The sequence below is a fragment of the Oncorhynchus mykiss genome, chromosome 8 (genome assembly GCF_057628025.1).
Source record: "Oncorhynchus mykiss isolate SJ-2025 chromosome 8, ASM5762802v1, whole genome shotgun sequence".
In the NCBI taxonomy this organism is placed as follows: domain Eukaryota; kingdom Metazoa; phylum Chordata; class Actinopteri; order Salmoniformes; family Salmonidae; genus Oncorhynchus; species Oncorhynchus mykiss.
In genome coordinates, this window is record NC_143029.1 from 54,128,968 (window position 1) to 54,154,388 (window position 25,421).

General features: G+C 40.5%; 17 non-coding genes across 17 annotated transcripts; all 17 read right to left on the reverse strand.

Moving 5' to 3' along the window:
• Positions 1 to 2,980: 2,980 nt before the first annotated feature.
• trnav-cac (transfer RNA valine (anticodon CAC)) lies at positions 2,981 to 3,053 on the reverse strand. Its single transcript has one exon. It is a non-coding gene; the product is annotated as a tRNA-Val (tRNA).
• Positions 3,054 to 3,182: 129 nt separating this feature from the next.
• trnav-cac (transfer RNA valine (anticodon CAC)) lies at positions 3,183 to 3,255 on the reverse strand. The gene has a single exon. It is a non-coding gene; the product is annotated as a tRNA-Val (tRNA).
• Positions 3,256 to 5,748: 2,493 nt separating this feature from the next.
• Positions 5,749 to 5,821, reverse strand: trnav-cac (transfer RNA valine (anticodon CAC)). Its single transcript has one exon. It is a non-coding gene; the product is annotated as a tRNA-Val (tRNA).
• Positions 5,822 to 7,230: 1,409 nt separating this feature from the next.
• On the reverse strand, positions 7,231 to 7,303 carry trnav-aac (transfer RNA valine (anticodon AAC)). Its single transcript has one exon. It is a non-coding gene; the product is annotated as a tRNA-Val (tRNA).
• Positions 7,304 to 10,145: 2,842 nt separating this feature from the next.
• Positions 10,146 to 10,218, reverse strand: trnav-aac (transfer RNA valine (anticodon AAC)). Its single transcript has one exon. It is a non-coding gene; the product is annotated as a tRNA-Val (tRNA).
• A 1,410-nt stretch (positions 10,219 to 11,628) lies between these two features.
• trnav-aac (transfer RNA valine (anticodon AAC)) lies at positions 11,629 to 11,701 on the reverse strand. Its single transcript has one exon. It is a non-coding gene; the product is annotated as a tRNA-Val (tRNA).
• Positions 11,702 to 12,934: 1,233 nt separating this feature from the next.
• On the reverse strand, positions 12,935 to 13,007 carry trnav-cac (transfer RNA valine (anticodon CAC)). Its single transcript has one exon. It is a non-coding gene; the product is annotated as a tRNA-Val (tRNA).
• A 129-nt stretch (positions 13,008 to 13,136) lies between these two features.
• Positions 13,137 to 13,209, reverse strand: trnav-aac (transfer RNA valine (anticodon AAC)). The gene has a single exon. It is a non-coding gene; the product is annotated as a tRNA-Val (tRNA).
• A 1,233-nt stretch (positions 13,210 to 14,442) lies between these two features.
• On the reverse strand, positions 14,443 to 14,515 carry trnav-cac (transfer RNA valine (anticodon CAC)). Its single transcript has one exon. It is a non-coding gene; the product is annotated as a tRNA-Val (tRNA).
• A 129-nt stretch (positions 14,516 to 14,644) lies between these two features.
• On the reverse strand, positions 14,645 to 14,717 carry trnav-aac (transfer RNA valine (anticodon AAC)). Its single transcript has one exon. It is a non-coding gene; the product is annotated as a tRNA-Val (tRNA).
• Positions 14,718 to 15,615: 898 nt separating this feature from the next.
• trnav-cac (transfer RNA valine (anticodon CAC)) lies at positions 15,616 to 15,688 on the reverse strand. The gene has a single exon. It is a non-coding gene; the product is annotated as a tRNA-Val (tRNA).
• Positions 15,689 to 17,123: 1,435 nt separating this feature from the next.
• Positions 17,124 to 17,196, reverse strand: trnav-cac (transfer RNA valine (anticodon CAC)). The gene has a single exon. It is a non-coding gene; the product is annotated as a tRNA-Val (tRNA).
• A 129-nt stretch (positions 17,197 to 17,325) lies between these two features.
• Positions 17,326 to 17,398, reverse strand: trnav-aac (transfer RNA valine (anticodon AAC)). The gene has a single exon. It is a non-coding gene; the product is annotated as a tRNA-Val (tRNA).
• A 3,915-nt stretch (positions 17,399 to 21,313) lies between these two features.
• Positions 21,314 to 21,386, reverse strand: trnav-cac (transfer RNA valine (anticodon CAC)). Its single transcript has one exon. It is a non-coding gene; the product is annotated as a tRNA-Val (tRNA).
• A 129-nt stretch (positions 21,387 to 21,515) lies between these two features.
• On the reverse strand, positions 21,516 to 21,588 carry trnav-aac (transfer RNA valine (anticodon AAC)). Its single transcript has one exon. It is a non-coding gene; the product is annotated as a tRNA-Val (tRNA).
• Positions 21,589 to 22,486: 898 nt separating this feature from the next.
• On the reverse strand, positions 22,487 to 22,559 carry trnav-cac (transfer RNA valine (anticodon CAC)). The gene has a single exon. It is a non-coding gene; the product is annotated as a tRNA-Val (tRNA).
• A 1,637-nt stretch (positions 22,560 to 24,196) lies between these two features.
• trnav-aac (transfer RNA valine (anticodon AAC)) lies at positions 24,197 to 24,269 on the reverse strand. The gene has a single exon. It is a non-coding gene; the product is annotated as a tRNA-Val (tRNA).
• Positions 24,270 to 25,421: the final 1,152 nt, after the last annotated feature.

The following is a 25,421-nucleotide window of genomic DNA, read 5'->3' on the forward strand; positions in this document are numbered from 1 at the left end:
GTGAGGCGAACGTGATAACCACTACACTACAGAAGCCGAATGATTGGAAAACTAAGGGTGTGACTGACTTTCGCGTGTGAGGCGAACGTGATAACCAATACACTACTGAAACTAAAGTCTGAATAGCAAATACTGAGAAGTGCGAAGGACCACTTTGTTAAAATGTGTTTCCGCCCGGTCTCAAACCGGGGACCTTTCGCGTGTTAGGCGAACGTGATAACCACTACACTACAGAAACCCAATGAGTGGAATACTAAGGGTGTGGCTGACTTTGGCTGGGTGGGACATTTATCGCTCTCAGAACCTAATGAAATCAGAAATTACTTAGTCAATTAATTAAACAATAAGGCTTGAGAAGCCGGGAATTATTGTGTGCAGCGGCTCTTGGAAGAGGCTTGGTGGTTCAAAACTTCTTCCATTTAAGAGTGATGGAAGCCACTGTGTTCTTAGGTACCTTCAATGCTGCAGAAATGACCAATCATTTGAATTTACCACAGGTGGACTCCGATCAAGTTGAAGAAACATCTCAAGGATGATCAATGGAAACAGGATGGACCTGAGCTCAATTTCCAGCCTCATAGCAAAGGGTCTGAAAACGTACGTAAATAAGGTATTTTTCAAATATTTAATGGGTATTATGGCTCTTTCTGTGGTACTCAATTTGGGATATCATGTGAGGTAGACATGAGAAGCCGGGAATTATCGTGTGCAGCCGGAACTTGGAAGAGGCTTGGTGGTTCCAAACTTCTTCTATTTAAGAGTGATGGAAGCCACTGTGTTCTTGGGTACCTTCAATGCTGCAGAAATGACCAATCATTTGAATTTACCACAGGTGGACTCCAATCAAGTTGAAGAAACATCTCAAGGATGATCAATGGACACAGGATGGACCTGAGCTCAATTTCCAGCCTCATAGCAAAGGGTCTGAAAATGTATGTAAATAAGGTATTTTTAAAATATTTTTTTCATTAATAAAAACTATATGTTATCGCTTTGTCATTATGTGGTATTGTGTGTAGATAGATTTTATTTTATTTCATCCATTTTAGTATAAGGCTGTAACGTAACAAAATGTGGAAAAAAGTAAGGGGTCTGAAAACTTTCCGAATGCACTGTACCTATGCAGGCTAGCTTCTTTTCCTTTGCTAGCCAGCCAACTAAATCTATCACACAATCACATCAAGCAGCTGAAATGACAGAAAACGATCTACATTTTTGTTTGTTTTACCTTGGATTATATTGCCATTTCTTTGGATATATCCATTACAATGACCCTGATAAATGAATTTGCCTGGCTCAGAGAAGCTGTCAGTCTGGTCACATTCATACAGATCGCATGGTGGAGGTCCCCAAAAAAACGGCAACATTGATCCACAGGTCGGAGAGGTAGACAGCAAGGTTTAGACAAACCTCAACTGTTTCAAACCAAATGCTAGCCTCTGGGCATTGGGAAATATTGAATATTACAAAATGTTTCCGCCCGGTTTCGAACCGGGGACCTTTCGCGTGTGAGGCGAACGTGATAACCACTACACTACAGAAGCCAAATGATTGGAAAACTAAGGGTGTGACTGACTTTCGCGTGTGAGGCGAACGTGATAACCAATACACTACTGAAACTAAAGTCTGAATAGCAAATACTGAGAATTGCGAAGGACCACTTTGTTAAAATGTGTTTCCGCCCGGTCTCAAACCGGGGACCTTTCGCGTGTTAGGCGAACGTGATAACCACTACACTACAGAAACCCAATGAGTGGAATACTAAGGGTGTGGCTGACTTTGGCTGGGTGGGACATTTATCGCTCTCAGAACCTAATGAAATCAGAAATTACTTAGTCAATTAATTAAACAATAAGGCTTGAGAAGCCGGGAATTATTGTGTGCAGCGGCTCTTGGAAGAGGCTTGGTGGTTCAAAACTTCTTCCATTTAAGAGTGATGGAAGCCACTGTGTTCTTGGGTACCTTCAATGCTGCAGAAATGACCAATCATTTGAATTTACCACAGGTGGACTCCAATCAAGTTGAAGAAACATCTCAAGGATGACCAATGGAAACAGGATGGACCTGAGCTCAATTTCCAGCCTCATAGCAAAGGGTCTGAAAACGTACATAAATAAGGTATTTTTAAAATATTTAATGGGTATTATGGCTCTTTCTGTGGTACTCAATTTGGGATATTATGTGAGGTAGACATGAGAAGCCGGGAATTATCGTGTGCAGCCGGAACTTGGAAGAGGCTTGGTGGTTCCAAACTTCTTCTATTTAAGAGTGATGGAAGCCACTGTGTTCTTGGGTACCTTCAATGCTGCAGAAATGACCAATCATTTGAATTTACCACAGGTGGACTCCAATCAAGTTGAAGAAACATCTCAAGGATGATCAATGGAAACAGGATGGACCTGAGCTCAATTTCCAACCTCATAGCAAAGGGTCTGAAAATGTATGTAAATAAGGTATTTTTAAAATATTTTTTTCATTAATAAAAACTATATGTTATCGCTTTGTCATTATGTGGGATTGTGTGTAGATAGATTTTATTTTATTTCATCCATTTTAGTATAAGGCTGTAACGTAACAAAATGTGGAAAAAAGTAAGGGGTCTGAAAACTTTCCGAATGCACTGTACCTATGCAGGCTAGCTTCTTTTCCTTTGCTAGCCAGCCAACTAAATCTATCACACAATCACATCAAGCAGCTGAAATGACAGAAAACAATCTACATTTTTGTTTGTTTTACCTTGGATTATATTGCCATTTCTTTGGATATATCCATTACAATGACCCTGATAAATGAATTTGCCTTGCTCAGAGAAGCTGTCAGTCTGGTCACATTCATACAGATCGCATGGTGGAGGTCCCCAAAAAAAACGGCAACATTGATCCACAGGTCGGAGAGGTAGACAGCAAGGTTTAGACAAACCTCAACTGTTTCAAACCAAATGCTAGCCTCTGGGCATTGGGAAACATTGAATATTACAAAATGTTTCCACCCGGTTTCGAACCGGGGACCTTTCGCGTGTGAGGCGAACGTGATAACCACTACACTACGGAAACCGAATGATTGGAAAACTAAGGGTGTGACTGACTTTCGCGTGTGAGGCGAACGTGATAACCAATACACTACTGAAACTAAATTCTGAATAGCAAATACTGAGAAGTGCGAAGGACCAATCTGTTAAAATGTGTTTCCGCCCGGTCTCGAACCGGGGACCTTTCGCGTGTGAGGCGAACGTGATAACCACTACACTACGGAAACCGAATGATTGGAAAACTAAGGGTGTGACTGACTTTGGCTGGGTGGGACATTTATCGCTCTCAGGACCTAATGAAATCAGAAATTACTTAGTCAATTAATTAAACAATAAGGCTTGAGAAGCCGGGAATTATTGTGTGCAGCGGCTCTTGGAAGAGGCTTGGTGGTTCAAAACTTCTTCCATTTAAGAGTGATGGAAGCCACTGTGTTCTTGGGTACCTTCAATGCTGCAGAAATGACCAATCATTTGAATTTACCACAGGTGGACTCCAATCAAGTTGAAGAAACATCTCAAGGATGATCAATGGAAACAGGATGGACCTGAGCGCAATTTCCAGCCTCATAGCAAAGGGTCTGAAAACTTACGTAAATAAGGTATTTTTAAAATATTTAATGGGTATTATGGCTCTTTCTGTGGAACTCAATTTGGGATATTATGTGAGGTAGACATGAGAAGCCGGGAATTATCGTGTGCAGCCGGAACTTGGAAGAGGCTTGGTGGTTCCAAACTTCTTCTATTTAAGAGTGATGGAAGCCACTCTGTTCTTGGGTACCTTCAATGCTGCAGAAATGACCAATCATTTGAATTTACCACAGGTGGACTCCAATCAAGTTGAAGAAACATCTCAAGGATGATCAATGGAAACAGGATGGACCTGAGCTCAATTTCCAGCCTCATAGCAAAGGGTCTGAAAATGTATGTAAATAAGGTATTTTTAAAATATTTTTTTCATTAATAAAAACTATATGTTATCGCTTTGTCATTATGTGGTATTGTGTGTAGATAGATTTGATTTTATTTCATCCATTTTAGTATAAGGCGGTAACGAAACAAAATGTGGAAAAAAGTAAGGGGTCTGAAAACTTTCCGAATGCACTGTACCTATGCAGGCTAGCTTCTTTTCCTTTGCTAGCCAGCCAACTAAATCTATCACACAATCACATCAAGCAGCTGAAATGACAGAAAACGATCTACATTTTTGTTTGTTTTACCTTGGATTATATTGCCATTTCTTTGGATATATCCATATTCTTTGGATATATATTCAACTCACGGAAACCCAATGAGTTGAATACTAAGGGTGTGGCTGACTTTGGCTGGGTGGGACATTTATCGCTCTCAGAACCTAATGATATCAGAAATTACTTAGTCAATTAATTAAACAATAAGGCTTGAGAAGCCGGGAATTATTGTGTGCAGCGGCTCTTGGAAGAGGCTTGGTGGTTCAAAACTTCTTCCATTTAAGAGTGATGGAAGCCACTGTGTTCTTGGGTACCTTCAATGCTGCAGAAATGACCAATCATTTGAATTTACCACAGGTGGACTCCAATCAAGTTGAAGAAACATCTCAAGGATGATCAATGGAAACAGGATGGACCTGAGCTCAATTTCCAGCCTCATAGCAAAGGGTCTGAAAACGTACGTAAATAAGGTATTTTTAAAATATTTAATGGGTATTATGGCTCTTTCTGTGGTACTAAATTTGGGATATTATGTGTGGTAGACATGAGAAGCCGGGAATTATCGAGTGCCGCCGGAACTTGGAAGAGGCTTGGTGGTTCCAAACTTCTTCTATTTAAGAGTGATGGAAGCCACTCTGTTCTTGGGTACCTTCAATGCTGCAGAAATGACCAATCATTTGAATTTACCACAGGTGGACTCCAATCAAGTTGAAGAAACATCTCAAGGATGATCAATGGAAACAGGATGGACCTGAGCTCAATTTCCAACCTCATAGCAAAGGGTCTGAAAATGTATGTAAATAAGGTATTTTTAAAATATTTTTTCATTAATAAAAACTATATGTTATCGCTTTGTCATTATGTGGGATTGTGTGTAGATAGATTTTATTTTATTTCATCCATTTTAGTATAAGGCTGTAACGTAACAAAATGTGGAAAAAAGTAAGGGGTCTGAAAACTTTCCGAATGCACTGTACCTATGCAGGCTAGCTTCTTTTCCTTTGCTAGCCAGCCAACTAAATCTATCACACAATCACATCAAGCAGCTGAAATGACAGAAAACAATCTACATTTTTGTTTGTTTTACCTTGGATTATATTGCCATTTCTTTGGATATATCCATTACAATGACCCTGATAAATGAATTTGCCTTGCTCAGAGAAGCTGTCAGTCTGGTCACATTCATACAGATCGCATGGTGGAGGTCCCCAAAAAAAACGGCAACATTGATCCACAGGTCGGAGAGGTAGACAGCAAGGTTTAGACAAACCTCAACTGTTTCAAACCAAATGCTAGCCTCTGGGCATTGGGAAACATTGAATATTACAAAATGTTTCCACCCGGTTTCGAACCGGGGACCTTTCGCGTGTGAGGCGAACGTGATAACCACTACACTACGGAAACCGAATGATTGGAAAACTAAGGGTGTGACTGACTTTCGCGTGTGAGGCGAACGTGATAACCAATACACTACTGAAACTAAATTCTGAATAGCAAATACTGAGAAGTGCGAAGGACCAATCTGTTAAAATGTGTTTCCGCCCGGTCTCGAACCGGGGACCTTTCGCGTGTGAGGCGAACGTGATAACCACTACACTACGGAAACCGAATGATTGGAAAACTAAGGGTGTGACTGACTTTGGCTGGGTGGGACATTTATCGCTCTCAGAACCTAATGATATCAGAAATTACTTAGTCAATTAATTAAACAATAAGGCTTGAGAAGCCGGGAATTATTGTGTGCAGCGGCTCTTGGAAGAGGCTTGGTGGTTCAAAACTTCTTCCATTTAAGAGTGATGGAAGCCACTGTGTTCTTGGGTACCTTCAATGCTGCAGAAATGACCAATCATTTGAATTTACCACAGGTGGACTCCAATCAAGTTGAAGAAACATCTCAAGGATGATCAATGGAAACAGGATGGACCTGAGCTCAATTCCCAGCCTCATAGCAAAGGGTCTGAAAACGTACGTAAATAAGGTATTTTTAAAATATTTAATGGGTATTATGGCTCTTTCTGTGGTACTAAATTTGGAATATTATGTGTGGTAGACATGAGAAGCCTGGAATTATCGTGTGCCGCCGGAACTTGGAAGAGGCTTGGTGGTTCCAAACTTCTTCTATTTAAGAGTGATGGAAGCCACTCTGTTCTTGGGTACCTTCAATGCTGCAGAAATGACCAATCATTTGAATTTACCACAGGTGGACTCCAATCAAGTTGAAGAAACATCTCAAGGATGATCAATGGAAACAGGATGGACCTGAGCTCAATTTCCAACCTCATAGCAAAGGGTCTGAAAATGTATGTAAATAAGGTATTTTTAAAATATTTTTTCATTAATAAAAACTATATGTTATCGCTTTGTCATTATGTGGGATTGTGTGTAGATAGATTTTATTTTATTTAATCAATTTTAGTATAAGGCTGTAACGTAACAAAATGTGGAAAAAAGTAAGGGGTCTGAAAACTTTCCGAATGCACTGTACCTTTGCAGGCTAGCTTCTTTTCCTTTGCTAGCCAGCCAACTAAATCTATCACACAATCACATCAAGCAGCTGAAATGACAGAAAACAATCTACATTTTTGTTTGTTTTACCTTGGATTATATTGCCATTTCTTTGGATATATCCATTACAATGACCCTGATAAATGAATTTGCCTGGCTCAGAGAAGCTGTCAGTCTGGTCATATTCATACAGATCGCATGGTGGAGGTCCCCAAAAAAACGGCAACATTGATCCACAGGTCGGAGAGGTAGACAGCAAGGTTTAGACAAACCTCAACTGTTTCAAACCAAATGCTAGCCTCTGGGCATTGGGAAATATTGAATATTACAAAATGTTTCCGCCCGGTTTCGAACCTGGGATAACCACTACACTACGGAAACCGAATGATTGGAAAACTAAGGGTGTGACTGACTTTCGCGTGTGAGGCGAACGTGATAATCAATACACTACTGAAACTAAAGCCTGAATAGCAAATACTGAGAAGTGCGAAGGACCAATTTGTTAAAATGTGTTTCCGCCCGGTCTCGAACCGGGGACCTTTCGCGTGTTAGGCGAACGTGATAACCACTACACTACGGAAACCCATTGAGTGGAGTACTAAGGGTGTGGCTGACTTTGGCTGGGTGGGACATTTATCGCTCTCAGAACCTAATGATATCAGAAATTACTTAGTCAATTAATTAAACAATAAGGCTTGAGAAGCCGGGAATTATTGTGTGCAGCGGCTCTTGGAAGAGGCTTGGTGGTTCAAAACTTCTTCCATTTAAGAGTGATGGAAGCCACTGTGTTCTTGGGTACCTTCAATGCTGCAGAAATGACCAATCATTTGAATTTACCACAGGTGGACTCCAATCAAGTTGAAGAAACATCTCAAGGATGATCAATGGAAACAGGATGGACCTGAGCTCAATTTCCAGCCTCATAGCAAAGGGTCTGAAAACGTACGTAAATAAGGTATTTTTAAAATATTTAATGGGTATTATGGCTCTTTCTGTGGTACTCAATTTGGGATATTATGTGAGGTAGACATGAGAAGCCGGGAATTATCGTGTGCAGCCGGAACTTGGAAGAGGCTTGGTGGTTCCAAACTTCTTCTATTTAAGAGTGATGGAAGCCACTGTGTTCTTGGGTACCTTCAATGCTGCAGAAATGACCAATCATTTGAATTTACCACAGGTGGACCCCAATCAAGTTGAAGAAACATCTCAAGGATGATCAATGGAAACAGGATGGACCTGAGCTCAATTTCCAGCCTCATAGCAAAGGGTCTGAAAATGTATGTAAATAAGGTATTTTTAAAATATTTTTTTCATTAATAAAAACTATATGTTATCGCTTTGTCATTATGTGGTATTGTGTGTAGATAGATTTTATTTTATTTCATCCATTTTAGTATAAGGCTGTAACGTAACAAAATGTGGAAAAAAGTAAGGGGTCTGAAAACTTTCCGAATGCACTGTACCTATGCAGGCTAGCTTCTTTTCCTTTGCTAGCCAGCCAACTAAATCTATCACACAATCACATCAAGCAGCTGAAATGACAGAAAACAATCTACATTTTTGTTTGTTTTACCTTGGATTATATTGCCATTTCTTTGGATATATCCATTACAATGACCCTGATAAATGAATTTGCCTTGCTCAGAGAAGCTGTCAGTCTGGTCACATTCATACAGATCGCATGGTGGAGGTCCCCAAAAAAAACGGCAACATTGATCCACAGGTCGGAGAGGTAGACAGCAAGGTTTAGACAAACCTCAACTGTTTCAAACCAAATGCTAGCCTCTGGGCATTGGGAAATATTGAATATTACAAAATGTTTCCGCCCGGTTTCGAACAGGGGACCTTTCGCGTGCGAAGCGAACGTGACAACCACTACACTACTGAAACTAAAGTCTGAATAGCAAATACTGAGAAGTGCGAAGGACCAATTTGTTCAAATGTTTTTCCGCCCGGTCTCGAACCGGGGACCTTTCGCGTGTTAGGCGAACATGATAACCACTACACTACGGAAACCCAATGAGTGGAGTACTAAGGGTGTGGCTGACTTTGGCTGGGTGGGACATTTATCGCTCTCAGAACCTAATGAAATCAGAAATTGCTTAGTCAATTAATTAAACAGTAAGGCTTGAGAAGCCGGGAATTATTGTGTGCAGCGGCTCTTGGAAGAGGCTTGGTGGTTCAAAACTTCTTCCATTTAAGAGTGATGGAAGCCACTGTGTTCTTGGGTACCTTCAATGCTGCAGAAATGACCAATCATTTGAATTTACCACAGGTGGACTCCAATCAAGTTGAAGAAACATCTCAAGGATGATCAATGGAAACAGGATGGAGCTGAGCTCAATTTCCAGCCTCATAGCAAAGGGTCTGAAAACGTACGTAAATAAGGTATTTTTAAAATATTTAATGGGTATTATGGCTCTTTCTGTGGTACTCAATTTGGGATATTATGTGAGGTAGACATGAGAAGCCGGGAATTATCGTGTGCAGCCGGAACTTGGAAGAGGCTTGGTGGTTCCAAACTTCTTCTATTTAAGAGTGATGGAAGCCACTCTGTTCTTGGGTACCTTCAATGCTGCAGAAATGACCAATCATTTGAATTTACCACAGGTGGACTCCAATCAAGTTGAAGAAACATCTCAAGGATGATCAATGGAAACAGGATGGACCTGAGCTCAATTTCCAACCTCATAGCAAAGGGTCTGAAAATGTATGTAAATAAGGTATTTTTAAAATATTTTTTCATTAATAAAAACTATATGTTATCGCTTTGTCATTATGTGGGATTGTGTGTAGATAGATGTTATTTTATTTTATCCATTTTAGTATAAGGCTGTAACGTAACAAAATGTGGAAAAAAGTAAGGGGTCTGAAAACTTTCCGAATGCACTGTACCTATGCAGGCTAGCTTCTTTTCCTTTGCTAGCCAGCCAACTAAATCTATCACACAATCACATCAAGCAGCTGAAATGACAGAAAACAATCTACATTTTTGTTTGTTTTACCTTGGATTATATTGCCATTTCTTTGGATATATCCATTACAATGACCCTGATAAATGAATTTGCCTGGCTCAGAGAAGCTGTCAGTCTGGTCACATTCATACAGATCGCATGGTGGAGGTCCCCCAAAAAACGGCAACATTGATCCACAGGTCGGAGAGGTAGACAGCAAGGTTTAGACAAACCTCAACTGTTTCAAACCAAATGCTAGCCTCTGGGCATTGGGAAATATTGAATATTACAAAATGTTTCCGCCCGGTTTCGAACCTGGGATAACCACTACACTACGGAAACCGAATGATTGGAAAACTAAGGGTGTGACTGACTTTCGCGTGTGAGGCGAACGTGATAATCAATACACTACTGAAACTAAAGCCTGAATAGCAAATACGCGAAGGTGCGAAGGACCAATTTGTTAAAATGTGTTTCCGCCCGGTCTCAAACCGGGGACCTTTCGCGTGTTAGGCGAACGTGATAACCACTACACTACGGAAACCCATTGAGTGGAGTACTAAGGGTGTGGCTGACTTTGGCTGGGTGGGACATTTATCGCTCTCAGAACCTAATGAAATCAGAAATTACTTAGTCAATTAATTAAACAATAAGGCTTGAGAAGCCGGGAATCATTGTGTGCAGCGGCTCTTGGAAGAGGCTTGGTGGTTCAAAACTTCTTCCATTTAAGAGTGATGGAAGCCACTGTGTTCTTGGGTACCTTCAATGCTGCAGAAATGACCAATCATTTGAATTTACCACAGGTGGACTCCAATCAAGTTGAAGAAACATCTCAAGGATGATCAATGGAAACAGGATGGACCTGAGCTCAATTTCCAGCCACATAGCAAAGGGTCTGAAAACGTACGTAAATAAGGTATTTTTAAAATATTTAATGGGTATTATGGCTCTTTCTGTGGTACTCAATTTGGGATATTATGTGAGGTAGACATGAGAAGCCGGGAATTATCGTGTGCAGCCGGAACTTGGAAGAGGCTTGGTGGTTCCAAACTTCTTCTATTTAAGAGTGATGGAAGCCACTGTGTTCTTGGGTACCTTCAATGCTGCAGAAATGACCAATCATTTGAATTTACCACAGGTGGACTCCAATCAAGTTGAAGAAACATCTCAAGGATGATCAATGGAAACAGGATGGACCTGAGCTCAATTTCCAGCCTCATAGCAAAGGGTCTGAAAATGTATGTAAATAAGGTATTTTTAAAATATTTTTTTCATTAATAAAAACTATATGTTATCGCTTTGTCATTATGTGGTATTGTGTGTAGATAGATTTTATTTTATTTCATCCATTTTAGTATAAGGCTGTAACGTAACAAAATGTGGAAAAAAGTAAGGGGTCTGAAAACTTTCCGAATGCACTGTACCTTTGCAGACTAGCTTCTTTTCCTTTGCTAGCCAGCCAACTAAATCTATCACACAATCACATCAAGCAGCTGAAATGACAGAAAACAATCTACATTTTTGTTTGTTTTACCTTGGATTATATTGCCATTTCTTTGGATATATCCATTACAATGACCCTGATAAATGAATTTGCCTGGCTCAGAGAAGCTGTCAGTCTGGTCACATTCATACAGATCGCATGGTGGAGGTCCCCAAAAAAACGGCAACATTGATCCACAGGTCGGAGAGGTAGACAGCAAGGTTTAGACAAACCTCAACTGTTTCAAACCAAATGCTAGCCTCTGGGCATTGGGAAATATTGAATATTACAAAATGTTTCCGCCCGGTTTCGAACCTGGGATAACCACTACACTACGGAAACCGAATGATTGGAAAACTAAGGGTGTGACTGACTTTCGCGTGTGAGGCGAACGTGATAATCAATACACTACTGAAACTAAAGCCTGAATAGCAAATACGCGAAGGTGCGAAGGACCAATTTGTTAAAATGTGTTTCCGCCCGGTCTCAAACCGGGGACCTTTCGCGTGTTAGGCGAACGTGATAACCACTACACTACGGAAACCCATTGAGTGGAGTACTAAGGGTGTGGCTGACTTTGGCTGGGTGGGACATTTATCGCTCTCAGAACCTAATGAAATCAGAAATTACTTAGTCAATTAATTAAACAATAAGGCTTGAGAAGCCGGGAATCATTGTGTGCAGCGGCTCTTGGAAGAGGCTTGGTGGTTCAAAACTTCTTCCATTTAAGAGTGATGGAAGCCACTGTGTTCTTGGGTACCTTCAATGCTGCAGAAATGACCAATCATTTGAATTTACCACAGGTGGACTCCAATCAAGTTGAAGAAACATCTCAAGGATGATCAATGGAAACAGGATGGACCTGAGCTCAATTTCCAGCCACATAGCAAAGGGTCTGAAAACGTACGTAAATAAGGTATTTTTAAAATATTTAATGGGTATTATGGCTCTTTCTGTGGTACTCAATTTGGGATATTATGTGAGGTAGACATGAGAAGCCGGGAATTATCGTGTGCAGCCGGAACTTGGAAGAGGCTTGGTGGTTCCAAACTTCTTCTATTTAAGAGTGATGGAAGCCACTGTGTTCTTGGGTACCTTCAATGCTGCAGAAATGACCAATCATTTGAATTTACCACAGGTGGACTCCAATCAAGTTGAAGAAACATCTCAAGGATGATCAATGGAAACAGGATGGACCTGAGCTCAATTTCCAGCCTCATAGCAAAGGGTCTGAAAATGTATGTAAATAAGGTATTTTTAAAATATTTTTTTCATTAATAAAAACTATATGTTATCGCTTTGTCATTATGTGGTATTGTGTGTAGATAGATTTTATTTTATTTCATCCATTTTAGTATAAGGCTGTAACGTAACAAAATGTGGAAAAAAGTAAGGGGTCTGAAAACTTTCCGAATGCACTGTACCTATGCAGGCTAGCTTCTTTTCCTTTGCTAGCCAGCCAACTAAATCTATCACACAATCACATCAAGCAGCTGAAATGACAGAAAACGATCTACATTTTTGTTTGTTTTACCTTGGATTATATTGCCATTTCTTTGGATATATCCATTACAATGACCCTGATAAATGAATTTGCCTGGCTCAGAGAAGCTGTCAGTCTGGTCACATTCATACAGATCGCATGGTGGAGGTCCCCAAAAAAACGACAACATTGATCCACAGGTCGGAGAGGTAGACAGCAAGGTTTAGACAAACCTCAACAGTTTCAAACCAAATGCTAGCCTCTGGGCATTGGGAAATATTGAATATTACAAAATGTTTCCGCCCGGTTTCGAACCGGGGACCTTTCGCGTGTGAGGCGAACGTGATAACCACTACACTACGGAAACCGAATGATTGGAAAACTAAGGGTGTCACTGACTTTCGCGTGTGAGGCGAACGTGATAACCAATACACTACTGAAACTAAAGTCTGAATAGCAAATACTGAGAAGTGCGAAGGACCAATTTGTTAAAATGTGTTTCCGCCCGGTCTCGAACCGGGGACCTTTCGCGTGTTAGGCGAACGTGATAACCACTACACTACGGAAACCCATTGAGTGGAGTACTAAGGGTGTGGCTGACTTTGGCTGGGTGGGACATTTATCGCTCTCAGAACCTAATGAAATCAGAAATTACTTAGTCAATTAATTAAACAATAAGGCTTGAGAAGCCGGGAATTATTGTGTGCAGCGGCTCTTGGAAGAGGCTTGGTGGTTCAAAACTTATTCCATTTAAGAGTGATGGAAGCCACTGTGTTCTTGGGTACCTTCAATGCTGCAGAAATGACCAATCATTTGAATTTACCACAGGTGGACTCCAATCAAGTTGAAGAAACATCTCAAGGATGATCAATGGAAACAGGATGGACCTGAGCTCAATTTCCAGCCTCATAGCAAAGGGTCTGAAAACGTACGTAAATAAGGTATTTTTAAAATATTTAATGGGTATTATGGCTCTTTCTGTGGAACTCAATTTGGGATATTATGTGAGGTAGACATGAGAAGCCGGGAATTATCGTGTGCAGCCGGAACTTGGAAGAGGCTTGGTGGTTCCAAACTTCTTCTATTTAAGAGTGATGGAAGCCACTGTGTTCTTGGGTACCTTCAATGCTGCAGAAATGACCAATCATTTGAATTTACCACAGGTGGACTCCAATCAAGTTGAAGAAACATCTCAAGGATGATCAATGGAAACAGGATGGACCTGAGCTCAATTTCCAGCCTCATAGCAAAGGGTCTGAAAATGTATGTAAATAAGGTATTTTTAAAATATTTTTTTCATTAATAAAAACTATATGCTATCGCTTTGTCATTATGTGGTATTGTGTGTGGATAGATTTTATTTTATTTCATCCATTTTAGTATAAGGCTGTAACGTAACAAAATGTGGAAAAAAGTAAGGGGTCTGAAAACTTTCTGAATGCACTGTACCTATGCAGGCTAGCTTCTTTTCCTTTGCTAGCCAGCCAACTAAATCTATCACACAATCACATCAAGCAGCTGAAATGACAGAAAACGATCTACATTTTTGTTTGTTTTACCTTGGATTATATTGCCATTTCTTTGGATATATCCATTACAATGACCCTGATAAATGAATTTGCCTGGCTCAGAGAAGCTGTCAGTCTGGTCACATTCATACAGATCACATGGTGGAGGTCCCCAAAAAAACGGCAACATTGATCCACAGGTCGGAGAGGTAGACAGCAAGGTTTAGACAAACCTCAACAGTTTCAAACCAAATGCTAGCCTTTTGGCATTGGGAAATATTGAATATTACAAAATGTTTCCGCCCGGATTCGAACCGGGGACCTTTCGCGTGTGAGGCAAACGTGATAACCACTACACTACGGAAACCGAACTTTTGGAAAACTAAGGGTGTGACTGACTTTCGCGTGTGAGGCGAACGTGATAACCAATACACTACTGAAACTAAAGTCTGAGTAGCAAATACTGAGAAGTGCGAAGGACCAATTTGTTAAAATGTGTTTCCGCCCGGTCTCGAACCGGGGATCTTTCGCGTGTTAGGCGAACGTGATAACCACTACACTACGGAAACCCAATGAGTGGAGTACTAAGGGTGTGGCTGACTTTGGCTGGGTGGGACATTTATCGCTCTCAGAATCTAATGAAATCAGAAATTACTTAGTCAATTAATTAAACAATAAGGCTTGAGAAGCCGGGAATTATTGTGTGCAGCGGCTCTTGGAAGAGGCTTGGTGGTTCAAAACTTCTTCCATTTAAGAGTGATGGAAGCCACTGTGTTCTTGGGTACCTTCAATGCTGCAGAAATGACCAATCATTTGAATTTACCACAGGTGGACTCCAATCAAGTTGAAGAAACATCTCAAGGATGATCAATGGAAACAGGATGGACCTGAGCTCAATTTCCAGCCTCATAGCAAAGGGTCTGAAAATGTATGTAAATAAGGTATTTTTAAAATATTTTTTTCATTAATAAAAACGATATGTTATCGCTTTGTCATTATGTGGTATTGTGTGTAGATAGATTTTATTTTATTTCATCCATTTTAGTATAAGGCTGTAACGTAACAAAATGTGGAAAAAAGTAAGGGGTCTGAAAACTTTCCGAATGCACTGTACCTATGCTGGCTAGCTTCTTTTCCTTTGCTAGCCAGCCAACTAAATCTATCACACAATCACATCAAGCAGCTGAAATGACAGAAAACGATCTACATTTTTATTTGTTTTACCTTGGATTATATTGCCATTTCTTTGGATATATCCATTACAATGACCCTGATAAATGAATTTGCCTGGCTCAGAGAAGCTGTCAGTCTGGTCACATTCATACAGATCTCATGGTGGAGGTCCCCAAAAAAACGGCAACATTGATCCACAGGTCGGAGAGGTAGACAGCAAGGTTTAGACAAACCTCAACTGTTTCAAACCAAATGCTAGCCTCTGGGCATTGGGAAATATTGAATATTACAAAATGTTTCCGCCCGGTTTCGAACCGGGGACCTTTCGCGTGTGAGGCGAACGTGATAACCACTACACTACGGAAACCTAATGATTGGAAAACTAAGGGTGTCACTGACTTTCGCGTGTGAGGCGAACGTGATAACCAATACACTACTGAAACTAAAGTCTGAATAGCAAATACTGAGAAGTGCGAAGGACCAATTTGTTAAAATGTGTTTCCGCCCGGTCTCGAACCAGGGACCTTTCGCGTGTTAGGCGAACGTGATAACCACTTCACTACGGAAACCCAATGAGTGGAGTACTTAGGGTGTGGCTGACTTTGGCTGGGTGGGACATTTATCGCTCTCAGAACCTAATGAAATCAGAAATTACTTAGTCAATTAATTAAACAATAAGGCTTGAGAAGCCGGGAATTATTGTGTGCAGCGGCTCTTGGAAGAGGCTTGGTGGTTCAAAACTTCTTCCATTTAAGAGTGATGGAAGCCACTGTGTTCTTGGGTACCTTCAATGCTGCAGAAATGACCAATCATTTGAATTTACCACAGGTGGACTCCAATCAAGTTGAAGAAACATCTCAAGGATGATCAATGGAAACAGGATGGACCTGAGCTCAATTTCCAGCCTCATAGCAAAGGGTCTGAAAACTTACGTAAATAAGGTATTTTTAAAATATTTAATGGGTATTATGGCTCTTTCTGTGGAACTCAATTTGGGATATTATGTGAGGTAGACATGAGAAGCCGGGAATTATCGTGTGCAGCCGGAACTTGGAAGAGGCTTGGTGGTTCCAAACTTCTTCCATTTAAGAGTGATGGAAGCCACTGTGTTCTTGGGTACCTTCAATGCTGCAGAAATGACCAATCATTTGAATTTACCACAGGTGGACTCCAATCAAGTTGAAGAAACATCTCAAGGATGATCAATGGAAACAGGATGGACCTGAGCTCAATTTCCAGCCTCATAGCAAAGGGTCTGAAAATGTATGTAAATAAGGTATTTTTAAAATATTTTTTTCATTAATAAAAACTATATGTTATCGCTTTGTCATTATGTGGTATTGTGTGTAGATAGATTTTATTTTATTTCATCCATTTTAGTATAAGGCTGTAACGTAACAAAATGTGGAAAAAAGTAAGGGGTCTGAAAACTTTCCGAATGCACTGTACCTATGCAGGCTAGCTTCTTTTCCTTTGCTAGCCAGCCAACTAAATCTATCACACAATCACATCAAGCAACTGAAATGACAGAAAACAATCTACATTTTTGTTTGTTTTACCTTGGATTATATTGCCATTTCTTTGGATATATCCATTACAATGACCCTGATAAATGAATTTGCCTGGCTCAGAGAAGCTGTCAGTCTGGTCACATTCATACAGATCTCATGGTGGAGGTCCCCAAAAAAACGGCAACATTGATCCACAGGTCGGAGAGGTAGACAGCAAGGTTTAGACAAACCTCAACTGTTTCAAACCAAATGCTAGCCTCTGGGCATTGGGAAATATTGAATATTACAAAATGTTTCCGCCCGGTTTCGAACCGGGGACCTTTCGCGTGTGAGGCGAACGTGATAACCACTACACTACGGAAACCGAATGATTGGAAAACTAAGGGTGTCACTGACTTTCGCGTGTGAGGCGAACGTGATAACCAATACACTACTGAAACTAAAGTCTGAATAGCAAATACTGAGAAGTGCGAAGGACCAATTTGTTAAAATGTGTTTCCGCCCGGTCTCGAACCGGGGACCTTTCGCGTGTTAGGCGAACGTGATAACCACTACACTACGGAAACCCATTGAGTGGAGTACTAAGGGTGTGGCTGACTTTGGCTGGGTGGGACATTTATCGCTCTCAGAACCTAATGAAATCAGAAATTACTTAGTCAATTAATTAAACAATAAGGCTTGAGAAGCCGGGAATTATTGTGTGCAGCGGCTCTTGGAAGAGGCTTGGTGGTTCAAAACTTATTCCATTTAAGAGTGATGGAAGCCACTGTGTTCTTGGGTACCTTCAATGCTGCAGAAATGACCAATCATTTGAATTTACCACAGGTGGACTCCAATCAAGTTGAAGAAACATCTCAAGGATGATCAATGGAAACAGGATGGACCTGAGCTCAATTTCCAGCCTCATAGCAAAGGGTCTGAAAACGTACGTAAATAAGGTATTTTTAAAATATTTAATGGGTATTATGGCTCTTTCTGTGGAACTCAATTTGGGATATTATGTGAGGTAGACATGAGAAGCCGGGAATTATCGTGTGCAGCCGGAACTTGGAAGAGGCTTGGTGGTTCCAAACTTCTTCTATTTAAGAGTGATGGAAGCCACTGTGTTCTTGGGTACCTTCAATGCTGCAGAAATGACCAATCATTTGAATTTACCACAGGTGGACTCCAATCAAGTTGAAGAAACATCTCAAGGATGATCAATGGAAACAGGATGGACCTGAGCTCAATTTCCAGCCTCATAGCAAAGAGTCTGAAAATGTATGTAAATAAGGTATTTTTAAAATATTTTTTTCATTAATAAAAACTATATGCTATCGCTTTGTCATTATGTGGTATTGTGTGTGGATAGATTTTATTTTATTTCATCCATTTTAGTATAAGGCTGTAACGTAACAAAATGTGGAAAAAAGTAAGGGGTCTGAAAACTTTCTGAATGCACTGTACCTATGCAGGCTAGCTTCTTTTCCTTTGCTAGCCAGCCAACTAAATCTATCACACAATCACATCAAGCAGCTGAAATGACAGAAAACGATCTACATTTTTGTTTGTTTTACCTTGGATTATATTGCCATTTCTTTGGATATATCCATTACAATGACCCTGATAAATGAATTTGCCTGGCTCAGAGAAGCTGTCAGTCTGGTCACATTCATACAGATCGCATGGTGGAGGTCCCCCAAAAAACGGCAACATTGATCCACAGGTCGGAGAGGTAGACAGCAAGGTTTAGACAAACCTCAACTGTTTCAAACCCAATGCTAGCCTCTGGGCATTGGGAGATATTGAATATTACAAAATGTTTCCGCCCGGTTTCGAACCAGAGACCTTTCGCTTGTGAGGCGAACGTGATAACCACTACACTACGGAAACCGAAAGATTGGAAGACTAAGGGTGTGACTGACTTTCGCGTGTGTGGCGAACGTGATAACCAATACACTACTGAAACTAAAGTCTGAATAGCAAATACTGAGAAGTGAGAAGGACCAATTTGTTAAAATGTGTTTCCGCCCGGTCTCGAACCGGTGACCTTTCGCGTGTTAGGCGTACGTGATAACCTCTACACTACGGAAACCCAATGAGTGGAAAACTAAGGGTGTGGCTGACTTTGGCTGGGTGGGACATTTATCGCTCTCAGAACCTAATGATATCAGAAATTACTTAGTCAATTAATTAAACAATAAGGCTTGAGAAGCCGGGAATTATTATGTGCAGCGGCTCTTGGAAGAGGCTTGGTGGTTCAAAACTTCTTCCATTTAAGAGTGATGGAAGCCACTGTGTTCTTGGGTACCTTCAATGCTGCAGAAATGACCAATCATTTGAATTTACCACAGGTGGACTCCAATCAAGTTGAAGAAACATCTCAAGGATGATCAATGGAAACAGGATGGACCTGAGCTCAATTTCCAGCCTCATAGCAAAGGGTCTGAAAATGTATGTAAATAAGGTATTTTTAAAATATTTTTTTCATTAATAAAAACTATATGTTATCGCTTTGTCATTGTGTGGTATTGTGTGTAGATAGATTTTTATTTTATTTCATCCATTTTAGTATAAGGCTGTAACGTAACAAAATGTGGAAAAAAGTAAGGGGTCTGAAAACTTTCCGAATGCACTGTACCTATGCAGGCTAGCTTCTTTTCCTTTGCTAGCCAGCCAACTAAATCTATCACACAATCACATCAAGCAACTGAAATGACAGAAAACAATCTACATTTTTGTTTGTTTTACCTTGGATTATATTGCCATTTCTTTGGATATATCCATTACAATGACCCTGATAAATGAATTTGCCTGGCTCAGAGAAGCTGTCAGTCTGGTCACATTCATACAGATCGCATGGTGGAGGTCCCCAAAAAAACGGCAACATTGATCCACAGGTCGGAGAGGTAGACAGCAAGGTTTAGACAAACCTCAACTGTTTCAAACCCAATGCTAGCCTCTGGGCATTGGGAGATATTGAATATTACAAAATGTTTCCACCCGGTTTCGAACCAGAGACCTTTCGCTTGTGAGGCGAACGTGATAACCACTACACTACGGAAACCGAAAGATTGGAAGACTAAGGGTGTGACTGACTTTCGCGTGTGTGGCGAACGTGATAACCAATACACTACTGAAACTAAAGTCTGAATAGCAAATACTGAGAAGTGCGAAGGACCAATTTGTTAAAATGTGTTTCCGCCTGGTCTCGAACCGGGGACCTTTCGCGTGTTAGGCGAACGTGATAACCTCTACACTACGGAAACCCAATGAGTGGAAAACTAAGGGTGTGGCTGACTTTGGCTGGGTGGGACATTTATCGCTCTCAGAACCTAATGATATCAGAAATTACTTAGTCAATTAATTAAACAATAAGGCTTGAGAAGCTGGGAATTATTGTGTGCAGCGGCTCTTGGAAGAGGCTTGGTGGTTCAAAACTTCTTCCATTTAAGAGTGATGGAAGCCACTGTGTTCTTGGGTACCTTCAATGCTGCAGAAATGACCAATCATTTGAATTTACCACAGGTGGACTCCAATCAAGTTGAAGAAACATGTCAAGGTTGATCAATGGAAACAGGATGGACCTGAGCTCAATTTCCAGCCTCATAGCAAAGGGTCTGAAAACGTACGTAAATAAGGTATTTTTAAAATATTTAATGGGTATTATGGCTCTTTCTGTGGAACTCAATTTGGGATATTATGTGAGGTAGACATGAGAAGCCGGGAATTATCGTGTGCAGCCGGAACTTGGAAGAGGCTTGGTGGTTCCAAACTTCTTCTATTTAAGAGTGATGGAAGCCACTGTGTTCTTGGGTACCTTCAATGCTGCAGAAATGACCAATCATTTGAATTTACCACAGGTGGACTCCAATCAAGTTGAAGAAACATCTCAAGGATGATCAATGGAAACAGGATGGACCTGAGCTCAATTTCCAGCCTCATAGCAAAGGGTCTGAAAATGTATGTAAATAAGGTATTTTTAAAATATTTTTTTCATTAATAAAAACTATATGCTATCGCTTTGTCATTATGTGGTATTGTGTGTGGATAGATTTAATTTTATTTCATCCATTTTAGTATAAGGCTGTAACGTAACAAAATGTGGAAAAAAGTAAGGGGTCTGAAAACTTTCTGAATGCACTGTACCTATGCAGGCTAGCTTCTTTTCCTTTGCTAGCCAGCCAACTAAATCTATCACACAATCACATCAAGCAGCTGAAATGACAGAAAACGATCTACATTTTTGTTTGTTTTACCTTGGATTATATTGCCATTTCTTTGGATATATCCATTACAATGACCCTGATAAATGAATTTGCCTGGCTCAGAGAAGCTGTCAGTCTGGTCACATTCATACAGATCGCATGGTGGAGGTCCCCAAAAAAACGGCAACATTGATCCACAGGTCGGAGAGGTAGACAGCAAGGTTTAGACAAACCTCAACAGTTTCAAACCAAATGCTAGCCTTTTGGCATTGGGAAATATTGAATATTACAAAATGTTTCCGCCCGGATTTGAACCGGGGACCTTTCGCGTGTGAGGCAAACGTGATAACCACTACACTACGGAAACCGAACTTTTGGAAAACTAAGGGTGTGACTGACTTTCGCGTGTGAGGCGAACGTGATAACCAAAACACTACTGAAACTAAAGTCTGAATAGCAAATACTGAGAAGTGCGAAGGACCAATTTGTTGAAATGTGTTTCCGCCCGGTCTCGAACCGGGGATCTTTCGCGTGTTAGGCGAACGTGATAACCACTACACTACGGAAACCCAATGAGTTGAGTACTAAGGGTGTGGCTGACTTTGGCTGGGTGGGACATTTATCGCTCTCAGAATCTAATGAAATCAGAAATTACTTAGTCAATTAATTAAACAATAAGGCTTGAGAAGCCGGGAATTATTGTGTGCAGCGGCTCTTGGAAGAGGCTTGGTGGTTCAAAACTTCTTCCATTTAAGAGTGATGGAAGCCACTGTGTTCTTGGGTACCTTCAATGCTGCAGAAATGACCAATCATTTGAATTTACCACAGGTGGACTCCAATCAAGTTGAAGAAACATCTCAAGGATGATCAATGGAAACAGGATGGACCTGAGCTCAATTTCCAGCCTCATAGCAAAGGGTCTGAAAATGTATGTAAATAAGGTATTTTTAAAATATTTTTTTCATTAATAAAAACGATATGTTATCGCTTTGTCATTATGTGGTATTGTGTGTAGATAGATTTTATTTTATTTCATCCATTTTAGTATAAGGCTGTAACGTAACAAAATGTGGAAAAATGTAAGGGGTCTGAAAACTTTCCGAATGCACTGTACCTATGCTGGCTAGCTTCTTTTCCTTTGCTAGCCAGCCAACTAAATCTATCACACAATCACATCAAGCAGCTGAAATGACAGAAAACGATCTACATTTTTGTTTGTTTTACCTTGGATTATATTGCCATTTCTTTGGATATATCCATTACAATGACCCTGATAAATGAATTTGCCTGGCTCAGAGAAGCTGTCAGTCTGGTCACATTCATACAGATCTCATGGTGGAGGTCCCCAAAAAAACGGCAACATTGATCCACAGGTCGGAGAGGTAGACAGCAAGGTTTAGACAAACCTCAACTGTTTCAAACCAAATGCTAGCCTCTGGGCATTGGGAAATATTGAATATTACAAAATGTTTCCGCCCGGTTTCGAACCGGGGACCTTTCGCGTGTGAGGCGAACGTGATAACCACTACACTACGGAAACCGAATGATTGGAAAACTAAGGGTGTCACTGACTTTCGCGTGTGAGGCGAACGTGATAACCAATACACTACTGAAACTAAAGTCTGAATAGCAAATACTGAGAAGTGCGAAGGACCAATTTGTTAAAATGTGTTTCCGCCCGGTCTCGAACCGGGGACCTTTCGCGTGTTAGGCGAACGTGATAACCACTTCACTACGGAAACCCAATGAGTGGAGTACTTAGGGTGTGGCTGACTTTGGCTGGGTGGGACATTTATCGCTCTCAGAACCTAATGAAATCAGAAATTACTTAGTCAATTAATTAAACAATAAGGCTTGAGAAGCCGGGAATTATTGTGTGCAGCGGCTCTTGGAAGAGGCTTGGTGGTTCAAAACTTCTTCCATTTAAGAGTGATGGAAGCCACTGTGTTCTTGGGTACCTTCAATGCTGCAGAAATGACCAATCATTTGAATTTACCACAGGTGGACTCCAATCAAGTTGAAGAAACATCTCAAGGATGATCAATGGAAACAGGATGGACCTGAGCTCAATTTCCAGCCTCATAGCAAAGGGTCTGAAAACTTACGTAAATAAGGTATTTTTAAAATATTTAATGGGTATTATGGCTCTTTCTGTGGAACTCAATTTGGGATATTATGTGAGGTAGACATGAGAAGCCGGGAATTATCGTGTGCAGCCGGAACTTGGAAGAGGCTTGGTGGTTCCAAACTTCTTCCATTTAAGAGTGATGGAAGCCACTGTGTTCTTGGGTACCTTCAATGCTGCAGAAATGACCAATCATTTGAATTTACCACAGGTGGACTCCAATCAAGTTGAAGAAACATCTCAAGGATGATCAATGGAAACAGGATGGACCTGAGCTCAATTTCCAGCCTCATAGCAAAGGGTCTGAAAATGTATGTAAATAAGGTATTTTTAAAATATTTTTTTCATTAATAAAAACTATATGTTATCGCTTTGTCATTATGTGGTATTGTGTGTAGATAGATTTTATTTTATTTCATCCATTTTAGTATAAGGCTGTAACGTAACAAAATGTGGAAAAAAGTAAGGGGTCTGAAAACTTTCCGAATGCACTGTACCTATGCAGGCTAGCTTCTTTTCCTTTGCTAGCCAGCCAACTAAATCTATCACACAATCACATCAAGCAACTGAAATGACAGAAAACAATCTACATTTTTGTTTGTTTTACCTTGGATTATATTGCCATTTCTTTGGATATATCCATTACAATGACCCTGATAAATGAATTTGCCTGGCTCAGAGAAGCTGTCAGTCTGGTCACATTCATACAGATCTCATGGTGGAGGTCCCCAAAAAAACGGCAACATTGATCCACAGGTCGGAGAGGTAGACAGCAAGGTTTAGACAAACCTCAACTGTTTCAAACCCAATGCTAGCCTCTGGGCATTGGGAGATATTGAATATTACAAAATGTTTCCGCCCGGTTTCGAACCAGAGACCTTTCGCTTGTGAGGCGAACGTGATAACCACTACACTACGGAAACCGAAAGATTGGAAGACTAAGGGTGTGACTGACTTTCGCGTGTGTGGCGAACGTGATAACCAATACACTACTGAAACTAAAGTCTGAATAGCAAATACTGAGAAGTGCGAAGGACCAATTTGTTAAAATGTGTTTCCGCCCGGTCTCGAACCGGGGACCTTTCGCGTGTTAGGCGAACGTGATAACCTCTACACTACGGAAACCCAATGAGTGGAAAACTAAGGGTGTGGCTGACTTTGGCTGGGTGGGACATTTATCGCTCTCAGAACCTAATGAAATCAGAAATTACTTAGTCAATTAATTAAACAATAAGGCTTGAGAAGCCGGGAATTATTGTGTGCAGCGGCTCTTGGAAGAGGCTTGGTGGTTCAAAACTTCTTCCATTTAAGAGTGATGGAAGCCACTGTGTTCTTGGGTACCTTCAATGCTGCAGAAATGACCAATCATTTGAATTTACCACAGGTGGACTCCAATCAAGTTGAAGAAACATGTCAAGGTTGATCAATGGAAACAGGATGGACCTGAGCTCAATTTCCAGCCTCATAGCAAAGGGTCTGAAAACGTACGTAAATAAGGTATTTTTAAAATATTTAATGGGTATTATGGCTCTTTCTGTGGTACTCAATTTGGGATATTATGTGAGGTAGACATGAGAAGCCGGGAATTATCGTGTGCAGCCGGAACTTGGAAGAGGCTTGGTGGTTCCAAACTTCTTCTATTTAAGAGTGATGGAAGCCACTGTGTTCTTGGGTACCTTCAATGCTGCAGAAATGACCAATCATTTGAATTTACCACAGGTGGACTCCAATCAAGTTGAAGAAACATCTCAAGGATGATCAATGGAAACAGGATGGACCTGAGCTCAATTTCCAGTCTCATAGCAAAGGGTCTGAAAATGTATGTAAATAAGGTATTTTTAAAATATTTTTTTCATTAATAAAAACTATATGCTATCGCTTTGTCATTATGTGGTATTGTGTGTGGATAGATTTTATTTTATTTCATCCATTTTAGTATAAGGCTGTAACGTAACAAAATGTGGAAAAAAGTAAGGGGTCTGAAAACTTTCTGAATGCACTGTACCTATGCAGGCTAGCTTCTTTTCCTTTGCTAGCCAGCCAACTAAATCTATCACACAATCACATCAAGCAGCTGAAATGACAGAAAACGATCTACATTTTTGTTTGTTTTACCTTGGATTATATTGCCATTTCTTTGGATATATCCATTACAATGACCCTGATAAATGAATTTGCCTGGCTCAGAGAAGCTGTCAGTCTGGTCACATTCATACAGATCACATGGTGGAGGTCCCCAAAAAAACGGCAACATTGATCCACAGGTCGGAGAGGTAG